This window comes from Anomaloglossus baeobatrachus, chromosome 5 (genome assembly GCF_048569485.1).
Source record: "Anomaloglossus baeobatrachus isolate aAnoBae1 chromosome 5, aAnoBae1.hap1, whole genome shotgun sequence".
Classification (NCBI taxonomy): domain Eukaryota; kingdom Metazoa; phylum Chordata; class Amphibia; order Anura; family Aromobatidae; genus Anomaloglossus; species Anomaloglossus baeobatrachus.
In genome coordinates, this window is record NC_134357.1 from 493,421,534 (window position 1) to 493,432,931 (window position 11,398).

General features: G+C 44.3%; 2 non-coding genes across 2 annotated transcripts; both read left to right on the forward strand.

Annotated features, from left to right (window-relative positions):
- Positions 1-3,162: 3,162 nt before the first annotated feature.
- Positions 3,163-3,265, forward strand: LOC142313568 (U6 spliceosomal RNA). The gene has a single exon (XR_012754562.1). It is a non-coding gene; the product is annotated as a U6 spliceosomal RNA (small nuclear RNA).
- Positions 3,266-7,480: 4,215 nt separating this feature from the next.
- On the forward strand, positions 7,481-7,587 carry LOC142313536 (U6 spliceosomal RNA). Its single transcript, XR_012754530.1, has one exon. It is a non-coding gene; the product is annotated as a U6 spliceosomal RNA (small nuclear RNA).
- The last annotated feature ends 3,811 nt before the right edge of the window (positions 7,588-11,398 follow it).

Here is an 11,398-nt window from a genome sequence, read left to right on the forward strand (position 1 = left end):
CCCACGATTGGTGCTATGCTTTCCTGCTGCTCACAGGAGGGGGTCCGGAGATCTCTGATTCCTTTACCCTCCCCCCTTTCCCCGATCGTTGGCAACCCAGATTTCTCCCCGGGTCTTTCTGATCCGGTGTTTCGCCTATGGATCTCCAGAAATAGATTTCGGGCTTGCCAAATTGGGGTCGAGGGGCACTGGCCAACGGCCGAGGAACTCCGGAATTTCCGGGTTCCCGGACCGCTGGGCCCGTGGCGTTCCATGCAGCTTCGACATTTTCTGTGCTCTCTACCGGACTACAGTCAGTTTGATAGACCCCTTACGGATTTCGAGAAGCTATGTATGGAGGGGGGGACCCTTAGACACTCACTCTCCATCTCACACTCCATGCTGGTCAACTACTCGGATCTGTCACCTCCTAGATTCCTCCTGCAGTGGGAATCTGACCTGGGCCTTACACTTTCGGCCACGCAGAGGAACAAGGTTCTGTCCATTACTCACAAAGCTTCCATCAGTTCAAAACTTCAAGAAGCCAATTATAAATGCATTTCCAGATGGTATAGGGTCCCAACAAAACTTCACAGGATGTTCCCCGCGGTAGATCCGGGGTGTTGGAGATGTGGCACAGGGGAGGGAAGCTTCCTACACACTTTCTGGGAATGCCCGGGGCTACAGCAGTTTTGGGAGGGGGTACGGGGAGTGATCAGGCATGTGACTGGATACACGCAGACCCTGGGCCCGGAACTCTTCCTGCTCCAACTATCTGAGTCCTCTGTCCGTGCGTACAAAGGGTCTCTGTTAAGCTTTCTGGTGATGGCCGCTAGGACGTGCATTCCTCTGAGATGGAGATCCCCCTCCCCGCCGACATTATCGATGTGGGCAAGTAGGGTAAACGAACTGCTGTATATGGAGGACCTGACAGCGTCTGTCCACGATAGACATGAGGCTTTTTACAAGACTTGGTTCCCATGGATCGAGTTTAAATACTCTAACGAATACGGCACATGGATCCCCCCAGATTGAAGGGGGGACCCGTGGACGCCGTGGGAAGAAGTTGCTCTGAGAGGGTGGATCCCTGCTTTGTGTTTGTTCGTGTCCCAGTGTATTCCCCTTCCCTACCTCGTTCCCCCTATGTTCCCCCTTTCCCTCCCATTTCTCGCTAAACCTTTCTTGTCTGACTCCTTTTTTTTTTTTTTTTTTTTTTCTCTCTCGCCTTGCTTTTCCTCTTTTTTGTTTTTATTTTCTTCTCTTCTTAAACTGATATTCCCGTTATATAAAACTTTTGGTAAACATGGAAAGGTCTCATTGTTGTAAATTTTCTCGTGTCGCTGCTACTCTGTTATACATTGTCATGTACTGGTTGGGAATTGTATCGTAATTGACTCAGATTGGTGTGATTCCATGTTTATTGTTAAATAAAGAATTTAAAAAAAAAAAAATACTTTATTAAAATAAACACTTTCCATCATTCAATACTTTACTAAAGAAAAAAAAAAACAGCAGGACCACCGTAGTCCAAGGAATCTGCCATATTCCACAAATGGAAGCCTGAAAACATAAACATAGAGAAATAAAAACAAGACACAGTCACTAGTTCACCAATTTATTAAAAAGCAAAGTTCCCACGCAGGTCCAACGTAGTCCGGCTCTTACCAAGACGTTGCACAATGATCAAAGACTATGGAGGCTCAGAACAAGGCTCCATAGAGTTTGAGAAGACACAGTCCTTTGTTCACCAATTTATTAAAATGCAAAGTTCCCACCAAAGTCTGACGTAGTCCAGTGCTTCCCAGGACGTTTCTCCACAATAAAAGACTATGGAGGCTCAGAATAAGGCTCAGAACGAGGCTCAGAACGAGACTCCATAGAATTTGAGAAGCAGCCGCCCCCGACCTCTTGCCACGCACAGCGAAACCCGACAATTCTGATGAATGGTATTGTCAGGAACGTCACTTATATGCAGTTGTATACCTTCTATGTCCCCCAAAATGTACTCGTGCCCCTTTTCGTGTTCCTACACAATAGCAATGTCCATTTTTGAACACAGTCAACTTGGAATTGTTTCGCCTTTGTGTTCTTACACAGTAAAAATGCCCTGTGTGTGTCCTACACAATAATAGTTCTTCTCTTAGGGCTGTACAATTATACTACACCCTATGTGCCCCCTTTAGTCCCCGAAACTGTTGTAATGTCCCCGAATGTTTACCCACACAATAATAATGGCCCTTTTTTTCAGCCACATTCATTGGTGTTGTTTGTCCTTTGTGCTCCTACAAAGTAAAAATTACCTCTCTGTGCCCCTATACAAATGTAATGTCCCCTTCCATCCCTCAACACAGTAGTAATGTCCCTCTTTGTTTCCCACTTAGGCTGCTTTCACACATCCGGCTTGAGCTCTGCGGCTCAATCCGGCTGTGCAAGCTATGCAACGGATGCGGTGAAAACACCGCATCCTTTGCATAAGTTTTTCCTTTGCGGCCAGTCCGGTTTTTGCCGCTTGCGGCATGCTACTGAGCATGCGCAGTGGCAAAAACCGCATGCGGCGGCCGGATGCGGTTATTGCCGCATCGCGCCTTATCCGGCCGCCATAGGCATGCATTGAAAAATGCGCCGCATCGGCCGAATGCGGGGCGATGCGTTTTTTTTTTGCCGCACGAAAAAACGTGCCAGGCAACGTTCCATCCGGCCGCCGCATCGGCTAAATCTGCCGCATGCGGCAAAAACCGGATGGAACGCAAGGCCTTGTGGCACAATGCGGCACTAATTAAAGTATATGCAGAAAAAACGCGACCGGCAGCAAAAAAAAAACGGTTGCGATTTTCCTGCAAAGTGCCGGATAGTGCCGCACAGGAAAAACCGGAGGTGTGAAAGCAGCCTTATACTACAACATCTATCACAGGCAAAAGCTGCCCCCTCACTTCCTCCCAGCATGCTCTGCAGTGTGGATCTAATTTGCATATTGAATTATTGCACAATATCTCTTATTTTTTCCCTAATTAGCTTTTTTACAGTTTGATTTCTTCATTAATAGGATATTACCTAAAATCTTTCAGAATTTACTGTAAAAAAAATAAATAAATTAAAAAAAATAAATAAAATGATGTCCATAAGTTAAAATATCCCATTTTTTTAGGCCTATATATAGCGGTCAGGTCCAATATCAGTTTGAGCTTGCTTTGGCAGCACATTTACTAAACTTGGTACGATACAAAGAATATCAGCATGGCCCCTGCGCAAGGATGACACGCAAATTCGTGAAGCGTTCCATATTTTGACGCATTTATTAACCCAAATGTACTTTTTTTTTGTCAATTTTTGAGGTAAGAACATTTCTGGCCTTGTTAACCCCTTCAAGCCATGGCCATTTTACTTTATTTCCTTTTCGGTTTTCGTCCTCTTCTTCCAAAAGCCCTAACGTATTGATTTTTCCACGTGAGGGCCGTGTGTTGTACTTTTGAATGACATCACTCATTTTTTCCATATAATGTACTGGAAAATGGGGGAAAAAAATCCAAAAGTGGAGAAATTGTAATTTAAAAGTGAAATTCCACAATGTAGGATTTTTTTTTGCCACCATGTTTACAATTTGGTAAAAGTGACCCGGCATTATGATGCCTCAGGCCGGTGCGAGTTCGTAGATACAAAACATGTATACTTTTACTTTTATCTAAAGGGTGAAGAAAAAGCAGAAGTTTGTCCAAAAAAAGAATAGCGCTTTGTCGCCATGTTCGGAGACCTGTAGCATTCTCATTGTTCGGGATCTGGGGCTCAGTGACGGCTTTTTTTTTTGCGTTTTGAGCTGATGTTTTTAATTATACCATATTTGTATATGATGATTTGATCGCCTGTTATTGCATTTTAGGGCCATGTTGCAATGACCAAAAACCATCATTTTGTCATCTGGAATATTTTTTCTCGCTACACCTTGTACTAATCAGATTAATTGCTTTTATATTTTTATAGCCCAGGCATTTCTGAACTCAGCAATACCAAATATGTGTATTGTCGCACCCCGGGGCAGCCGAGCTGCTCGGATCCGGGCAATCCGTGGCCCGAGGGGTCCCAGATCCAGGGGCGCGTCGATCAATTTTTAAAAAAAATGGGAAAAATAATAAAAATAGTCCGAGTACGCCACACGCGGTGCGCGGCCAGGGATGGCATGGCCTCCGCTGCCGTTCTTCCCTGGGGGTGATGGATGGGGCAGCGTGGATGGTAAAGCCCTACGCGAGCAGGGCTTTTCCCCAGGGGTAGGTAGGGGTTAATGTGGAGGTGCAGTGAAATACCTCAGTCCAGACAGGGGAGTGCAGTTTGGTCGCTTTACTTACAGCTGGGTTCGCAACCTGGGGACGTGCTGGATCCCAAGTGTGCCCGAGTCCTGTGTCCCTGTGCCAGCTGACCTGGTGCCACTCGCCCACCGATGCACTTGTGTGTGTGTGTGTGTGTGTGTGTGTGTGTGTGTGTGGGTCCTCCCTGGCGTGGAGCACTTGGAGGTCCTCCTGGTGTCTGGGTCCTGCCGCAGGCAGTTTGGACTATTTAAGGGAATATGTCCTGGTCCTCCCTTTGCTGATTATGCCTCGGATGTTAATGGTGGCAGATGAGTCCTGGAAACCCACCCACCTGGCAGAGTTAATAGACGGCTTGAAGTCCCGGTGTGTTCTAGGATCTGCACCCCGTGCGTGCAAAGTACTAGGAGCCCTGGATTTCCACTCCCACAGCATTCCACTGTCCCTGGAGCTTGACCTCTCGTTCTCCAGATACTTTCTCCCCTGAGTGGCTGCTGTTTCTACTCAGGTCTTGGCGGGGTCTTTGCTACTTTCACTGTGTCTCAAGATTCCTTTGTCTGTCTTGACACCTTTACTGACAACTCATTCTCCTCCTTGCGACTGCTTACTTTCACTCTCTTCAGCCCGCTAACTGACTCCTCCCACTGTCTACCCACACTCCCCAGGCCATCCACTCCTCCCCCAGGTCTGATCTCTCCCTACCCAGTTGTCTGCCTGTTAGCTCACAGTGCCCAGCCCTGTCACCTGGTTCTATGGGAGTCTCCCGCCCTGGTTTTGGAGTGTATGTGTCCTGGTGTGCTGGTGTGTGTGTACTGACTGGCACAGTTATGTAGGACCCGAGCTGTTACAGTGATGTTACCTTGTTTTGTGACACCTGGTTACCTCAGGGGCGTCTCAATTTTGTTTTGTTTTTTAGTTTTTTAATTGTTTTGCTTTTAATGAGGCAAAAGGGGGGTGATTTGAGCTTTAGCTTTTATTTTTTCATATTTTACATAATTATTTATTTCTTTAATATTTTTTACTGATTTTACTAGTTGCCCTAGAGGACTTTATGACTGTACACTGCGATGGCTTTTCCTGTTCAGAGAGATGCTGCAGCATCGCTCTGATCAGGAGAAATCCTGGTCTCCTGAGAGTGCTGGCATTCTGTTGACTCTCACAGGAAGTGATTCATGACAGCATCAGGAGTAATAATCTGACCCCGAGCTGTCATGGAAATACAACGGTGCCCCGTGATCGCATCACGGGGCCACTGACGGTGGCGGGAGCAGAGTTTGACAGTGTGATCTAAAGGGTTAACACACGCACGTCAGCTGATCAGATCTGCCGGAGCCCATGGTAACCGCAGTGACACGACCAATGGCGTACTAGTGACGGGGTTAAATAAATAAATAAATTAGTTGATTAAAAAACTGGGTTCCCTGCTATGTTTGGTAACCAGCCAAGGAAAAGCAGACAGCTAGGGGCTGATAGGCTGGGAAGGTCCATGGTTATTGGCTTGTCCAAGCCTAAAACTAGCAGCCTGCAGCTGTTGCAGAAGTGGAGCATCACACTAGATGCTCTACTTCTGACGCTTTGCCCAGCTCTTCCTCATTGCCATGGTGCAGTGGCAATCGGAGTAATGGTAGCTGGGGTTGATGTCAGCTGTGTAATGTAAGCTGGCAGCAAGCCCAGGGGATAGTAATAGAGAGGTGTTTATCAGGCACCCCCATTAATAACCCAGTAATAAAAAAAAGACAACATACACAATTTAACAAAATGATTTATTAAAATAAACACTTTCCATCATTCACTACTTTATTAAAACAAACAAAAAAAAAAAAATAGCAGGACCGCCGTAGTCCAAGAAATCCGCCATAGTCCACAAATGGGAACCTGAAAAAGATAAACAGAGAGAAATAAAAACAAGAGACTGTCCCCTGTGAGCCACTGTATAGTATTAGTAGCCCCATGTACAAACGTAATGCTTATCAATGAGCCCCTCTACAGTAGTAATGACCTGATGTACAGTAGTAATGCCCCCTGTGTTCCCCAGTACATGAGTAATGCCTCCTGTGCAGTAATAATGCCCTCTGTGAGCCCCTGTACAATTATAATGCCCCTGTACAGCAGTAATGTCCCATTGTACAGTAGTAATGCTCTCTGTGAGCTCCTGTACACTAGTAATGCCCCCATGTACAGCAGTAATGCCCTCATTCACAATAGTAATGCCCCCTGTACAATAGTAGTGCCCCCTTGTGCAGTAGTAATGCCCCATGATCAGTAGTAATGCCCACTTGTGACCCCATGTACAGTAGTAATGCCCCCTGTACAGTAGTAATGCCCCCTGTACAGTAGTAATGCCCCCTGCACAGTAGTAATGCCCCCTGTACAGGAGTTATGCCCCCTGCACAGTAGTAATGCCTCCTGTAGAATAGCAATGCCCCCAAGATCAGTAGTTCTGCCCCCTGTACAGTAGTAATGCACCCTGTACAGTAGTAATGCCCCCTGCACAGTAGTAATGCACCCTGCACAGTAGTAATGCACCCTGTACAGTAGCAATGCCCCCTGTACAGTAGTAATGCCCCCTGCACAGTAGTAATGCCCCCTGCACAGTAGTAATGCCCCCTGTAGAATAGCAATGCCCTCAAGATCAGTAGTAATGCCCACCTTTGACCCCATGTACAGTAGTAATGCTCCGTTGTGCAGTAGTAATTTCCTCTGTGAGCCCCAGTACAGTAATAATGCCCCCCTGTACAGTAGTATTGCCCAACTGTGACCCCCATGTAGAAAAATAATGCCCCCTCGTACAGTAGTGTTGCCCCCTGTGAGGAGCCTCTGTACAATACTAATACCTCCTGTACAGTAGTAATGCCTCTTGTGAGCCCCTGTAAAATTGGAATGCCCCCTGTGCAGTAGTAATGCCCCATGTACCTTAGTAATTCCCCCGTGTGGCCCTGTACAATAGTAATGCCCGTTGTACAGTAGGAAATAGGCCCCATGTTTTCCCAGGATCCTGTGCGGCGGCGCAGATCTCATTTGCATATTAATTAGTGACAAATTATTACCTATTTTTTCCCTGATTATATTTTTTACACTTTAACTGCAACATTCATAGAGTGCTACCTAAAACCTTTCAGAATTAACTCATTTAAAACATAATCTCCCTAAGTTAAAATATTTACTTTTATAGGACTATATATAGCGGCCAGGTCGGATGGCAGTTTGTGCTCGCTTCGGCAGCACATATGCTGAAATTGGAACGATACAGAGAAGATTAGCATGGCCCCTGCGCAAGGATGACACGTATAATCGTGAAGCGTTCCACATTTTCACGCATTTCTCAACCCCAAGTTTCTGTTCCCCTCATCTCCCAACATTTCTGGCCTTGTTAACCCCTTACGTTTTTTCGCTTTTCCTCTCCTTCTTATTCCAAAAGCCATAACGTTTTTTTATTTTTTCGACAATATAGCTATGTTTGGCCTTGTTTTTTGATAGAAAAGTTGACCTTAATACTATTAATTTATAATTTTATTCTTTATATAGCGCTATTAATTCCACAGCACTTTACATACATCAGGAACACTGTCCCCATTGGGGCTCACAATCTAGAGTCCCTATCTGTATGTCTTTGGAGTGTGGGAGGAAACCGGAGTACCCAGAGGAAACCCACGCAAACACAGGGAGAACATACAAACACCTTGCAGATAATGTCCTTGGTGGGTTTTGAACCCAGGACCCCAGTGCTGCAAGACTGCAGTGCTAACCACTGAGCCACCGTGCTGCCCGTGACTGACATCTTCAATTTTACTTTTTTTTTTTTATTTTATAAAGTAGTGGAAAATGGTAACAAAAAATTCCAAGTTCGGTGAAATTGCTAACAAAGTGCAAGTCCGCATTGTTTTGGGGTTTTTTACTTTCCATGTTCACCATATGGTAAATCAGACTTCGCAGCATGATTGCCCAGGTTAGTACAAGTTCTTAGATACCAAACATGTATAATTTTTTTTTTTCATTTAAATGGTCAAAAAAAATTCAGAAATATGTAAAAAACAAATAAATTTTACATTTCGCGATATTTTCCAGGACCGTAATGTTTTTATTTTTTGGGGATCTGGGACTATGGGAAGGCTTATTTTTTGTGCCCTGAGCTGACTTTTTACTGATAAAACCGGGGGTATATATGTGTTTTATTACAATTTAGGCTATGTGCACACGTAAAGTATTTTGTGCAGCTCCACTTCTGCATCTTTTTGCAGGAAAACACGTTTTTGTACAAGGTTGTGCACTACATCGGATTCCCTGGACTATGTCAGATTCCCTGGACTACGTCAGACCTGCCTGGGTTTTTATTTTAAATATATTGGTCAACCAGGGAAAGAGTTGGAGAGTGGGGTTTTTTCAAATAAACTATTTGTGTGTGTTTTTTCTTTTTACTTATCGGGTTAATAATGGGGGTGATTGATTGACGCCTCTTCATTAATAACTCCTAGACTTGATGACAGCTGACATTACAAAGCTGACATCAACCCCAAAAATATATTACTCTGATAGCCACCGCACCAGGGCAATCGAGAAGAGTCAAGCAAAGCTCCAGAATTGGCGCATCTAATGTGGTGCAGAAATTCTGGAGTGGCTGCAAGCTGCTATTTTTAGGTTGGGAAGGGCCAAATAACCATGGGCCTTCGCAGCCTGATAATATCAGCCCCCTGCTTTCTGCTTTACCTTGACTGATTTTCAAAAATAGGGGGAATCCCACGTAATATTTTAAAATTATTTATTTATTTATTAGGTTAAACAAGACTAAAAACATTGTTTAGTGCCACGTGAAAGGCTCTAAATGGTGCAAATGTATAATATGTAGGGGGTTGTGACATTATATATCTGTAGGATAGCAATCTATTTTGTCTAAAATATTTCTATCATCTATCTAGCTATATCTTTTATATTTTTATTTTATATTTGTACATGTGTTTTTTGTGTATTTTTAGATGTTGAATTCTTTGCTTTTGACAAAATTCTGTTTTCTCTGCTGTCTTTATTTCAACAAACTTTTATTAAGACAAAAACACGTCAAAACTGCATCAAAACACATGTAACAAAAATGCAAGGCAAAAGCGCAAATAAACTAAGGTACTGAATTGGTGCAGAAATTCTGCGGTGTCAAAAACTCAACAAACACTAGTCATGGGAACCCTGGGGTATGTGCACACATTAGTATTTGGTGCAGTCATTTCTGCACCATTTCTGCATCTCTTGGCAGGAAAAACGCAGCAGAAAAAACCCCCGTTTCCGATACGTTTTTATGGTGTTTTTGGACAGCAATTGCTATCGAGATAGATAATAGATATAGAAAAGACAGTACACGGACAAATAAACATATAATTGCACAACCTCCAGACATCTAATATATAAAGCTGAATGTGTGTATGTATGTGTGTTTGTGTGTGTGTGTATGTCCGGGATTGGCATCTGCACCGTCGCAGCTACAGTCATAAAATTTTGAACACTCACACGTCTGGACCCCGAGAGCGTCATAGGCTATGTTGTGAGGCGAAATTTTAACCCCGCGCGTTCCAATTTACCAATCAATTTTGCCCTTATCTACATAATGGGGAAAAAGTGAAACGAAAAGTGTATCCGCACCGTCGCATTTACATTCATAAAATTTTGCACAGACACCTCATGTGACCCAGGGAACGTCGTAGACTATGTTTTGACAGGAAAATCTAACCCCGCGCTTTACAGTTACTCTCTGAAAAACATGCCTTCATTAAAGTAAATGGAGCCTGGAACTTCAGGTTATTAGTAGCAGCTTTGAGTGGTTGCTACAGGAACAAAAGACATTCATAGTATAAGAAGCGTATATGTGAGATAATAAGATGTCAGTGGGGAGATGGATAGAGAGAGACAGACAGAGAGAGAATCAGACAGATACAGACAGGGAAAGAGATAGAGAGATAGACACAGACAGGGAAAGAGACAGACAGAGACAAACGGTGAAAGAGACAGACAGAGACAGACGGGGAAAAGGAGAGAAAGACCTGGAAAGAGACAGACCTGGAAAGAGACAGACCTGGAAAGAGACAGGCAGATATGCAGACAGGTACAGAGACAGGAAGACAGGGAAGGAGAAGACAGCCAGAGAGACGGACAAAGATAGATGGAGAAAGACACAGACCTTGATAGAGACAGATGGGGAAAGAGACAGAGAAATAGAGACAGACAAAGACAGGCAGACAGGGAAAGAGACAGACAGGAAAAGACACAGACAAAGAGACGGCGAGACAGACGGGGTAAGAGACAGACCTGGGAAAGAGACAGACCTGGGAAAGAGACAGACCTGGAAAGAGACAGATGGGGAAAGAAGCAGAGAGATAGAGACAGACAAAGAAAGAGACAGAGACAGGCAGCGAGGAAAGAGGCAGACCTGGAAAGAGGCAGACCTGGAAAGAGGCAGACCTGGAAAGAGGCAGACCTGGACAGAGACAGACCTGGAAAGAGACAGACCTGGAAAGAGACAGACAGAGACAGACGGGAAAGAGACAGACGGGGAAAGAGACAGATCTGGAAAGAGACAGATGGAGCACATTACTTAGCTAATTTAGTTAAATCTGTGTGGAATATCTGTGGTGTTGAAATATATGTTCTGAAATGCTTCTATTAGCTTAGTTTTTGCCTTTTAATAATTACATTTCTATCTATTTGTTTTGTTGTTTGTGTTTGCAGAATACATTTTTGTTAATGCATTCTATTTTGTTAACAGCAGTTATTAACACGGGTGAAGCCGGGTAGTACAGCTAGTATAATAATAAAATTGTAACCTGTGGAGCTTATTGGACAACTTTTTATGATTAAATAAATAAATGGGGGGAAAAAACAGCGTGGGGTGCCCCTTATTTTTCATAACCAGCAAGGGCAAAGCAGACAGCTGGAGGCTGTTATTATGAGGCTGGAAAGGCCCATGATTATTGGCTCCTTCTTAGACTAAAAGTAACAGCCCGCAGCCACCCTAGAAGTGGCACATCACGTTAGATGCACCAGTTCTGGCTCTTTGCCTCAGCTCTTCCTGATTACCCTGGTGCGGTACAGGCCAATAACCATGGGTCTTCCCAGACGAAAAATAGCAGCACTCCACCACCCCA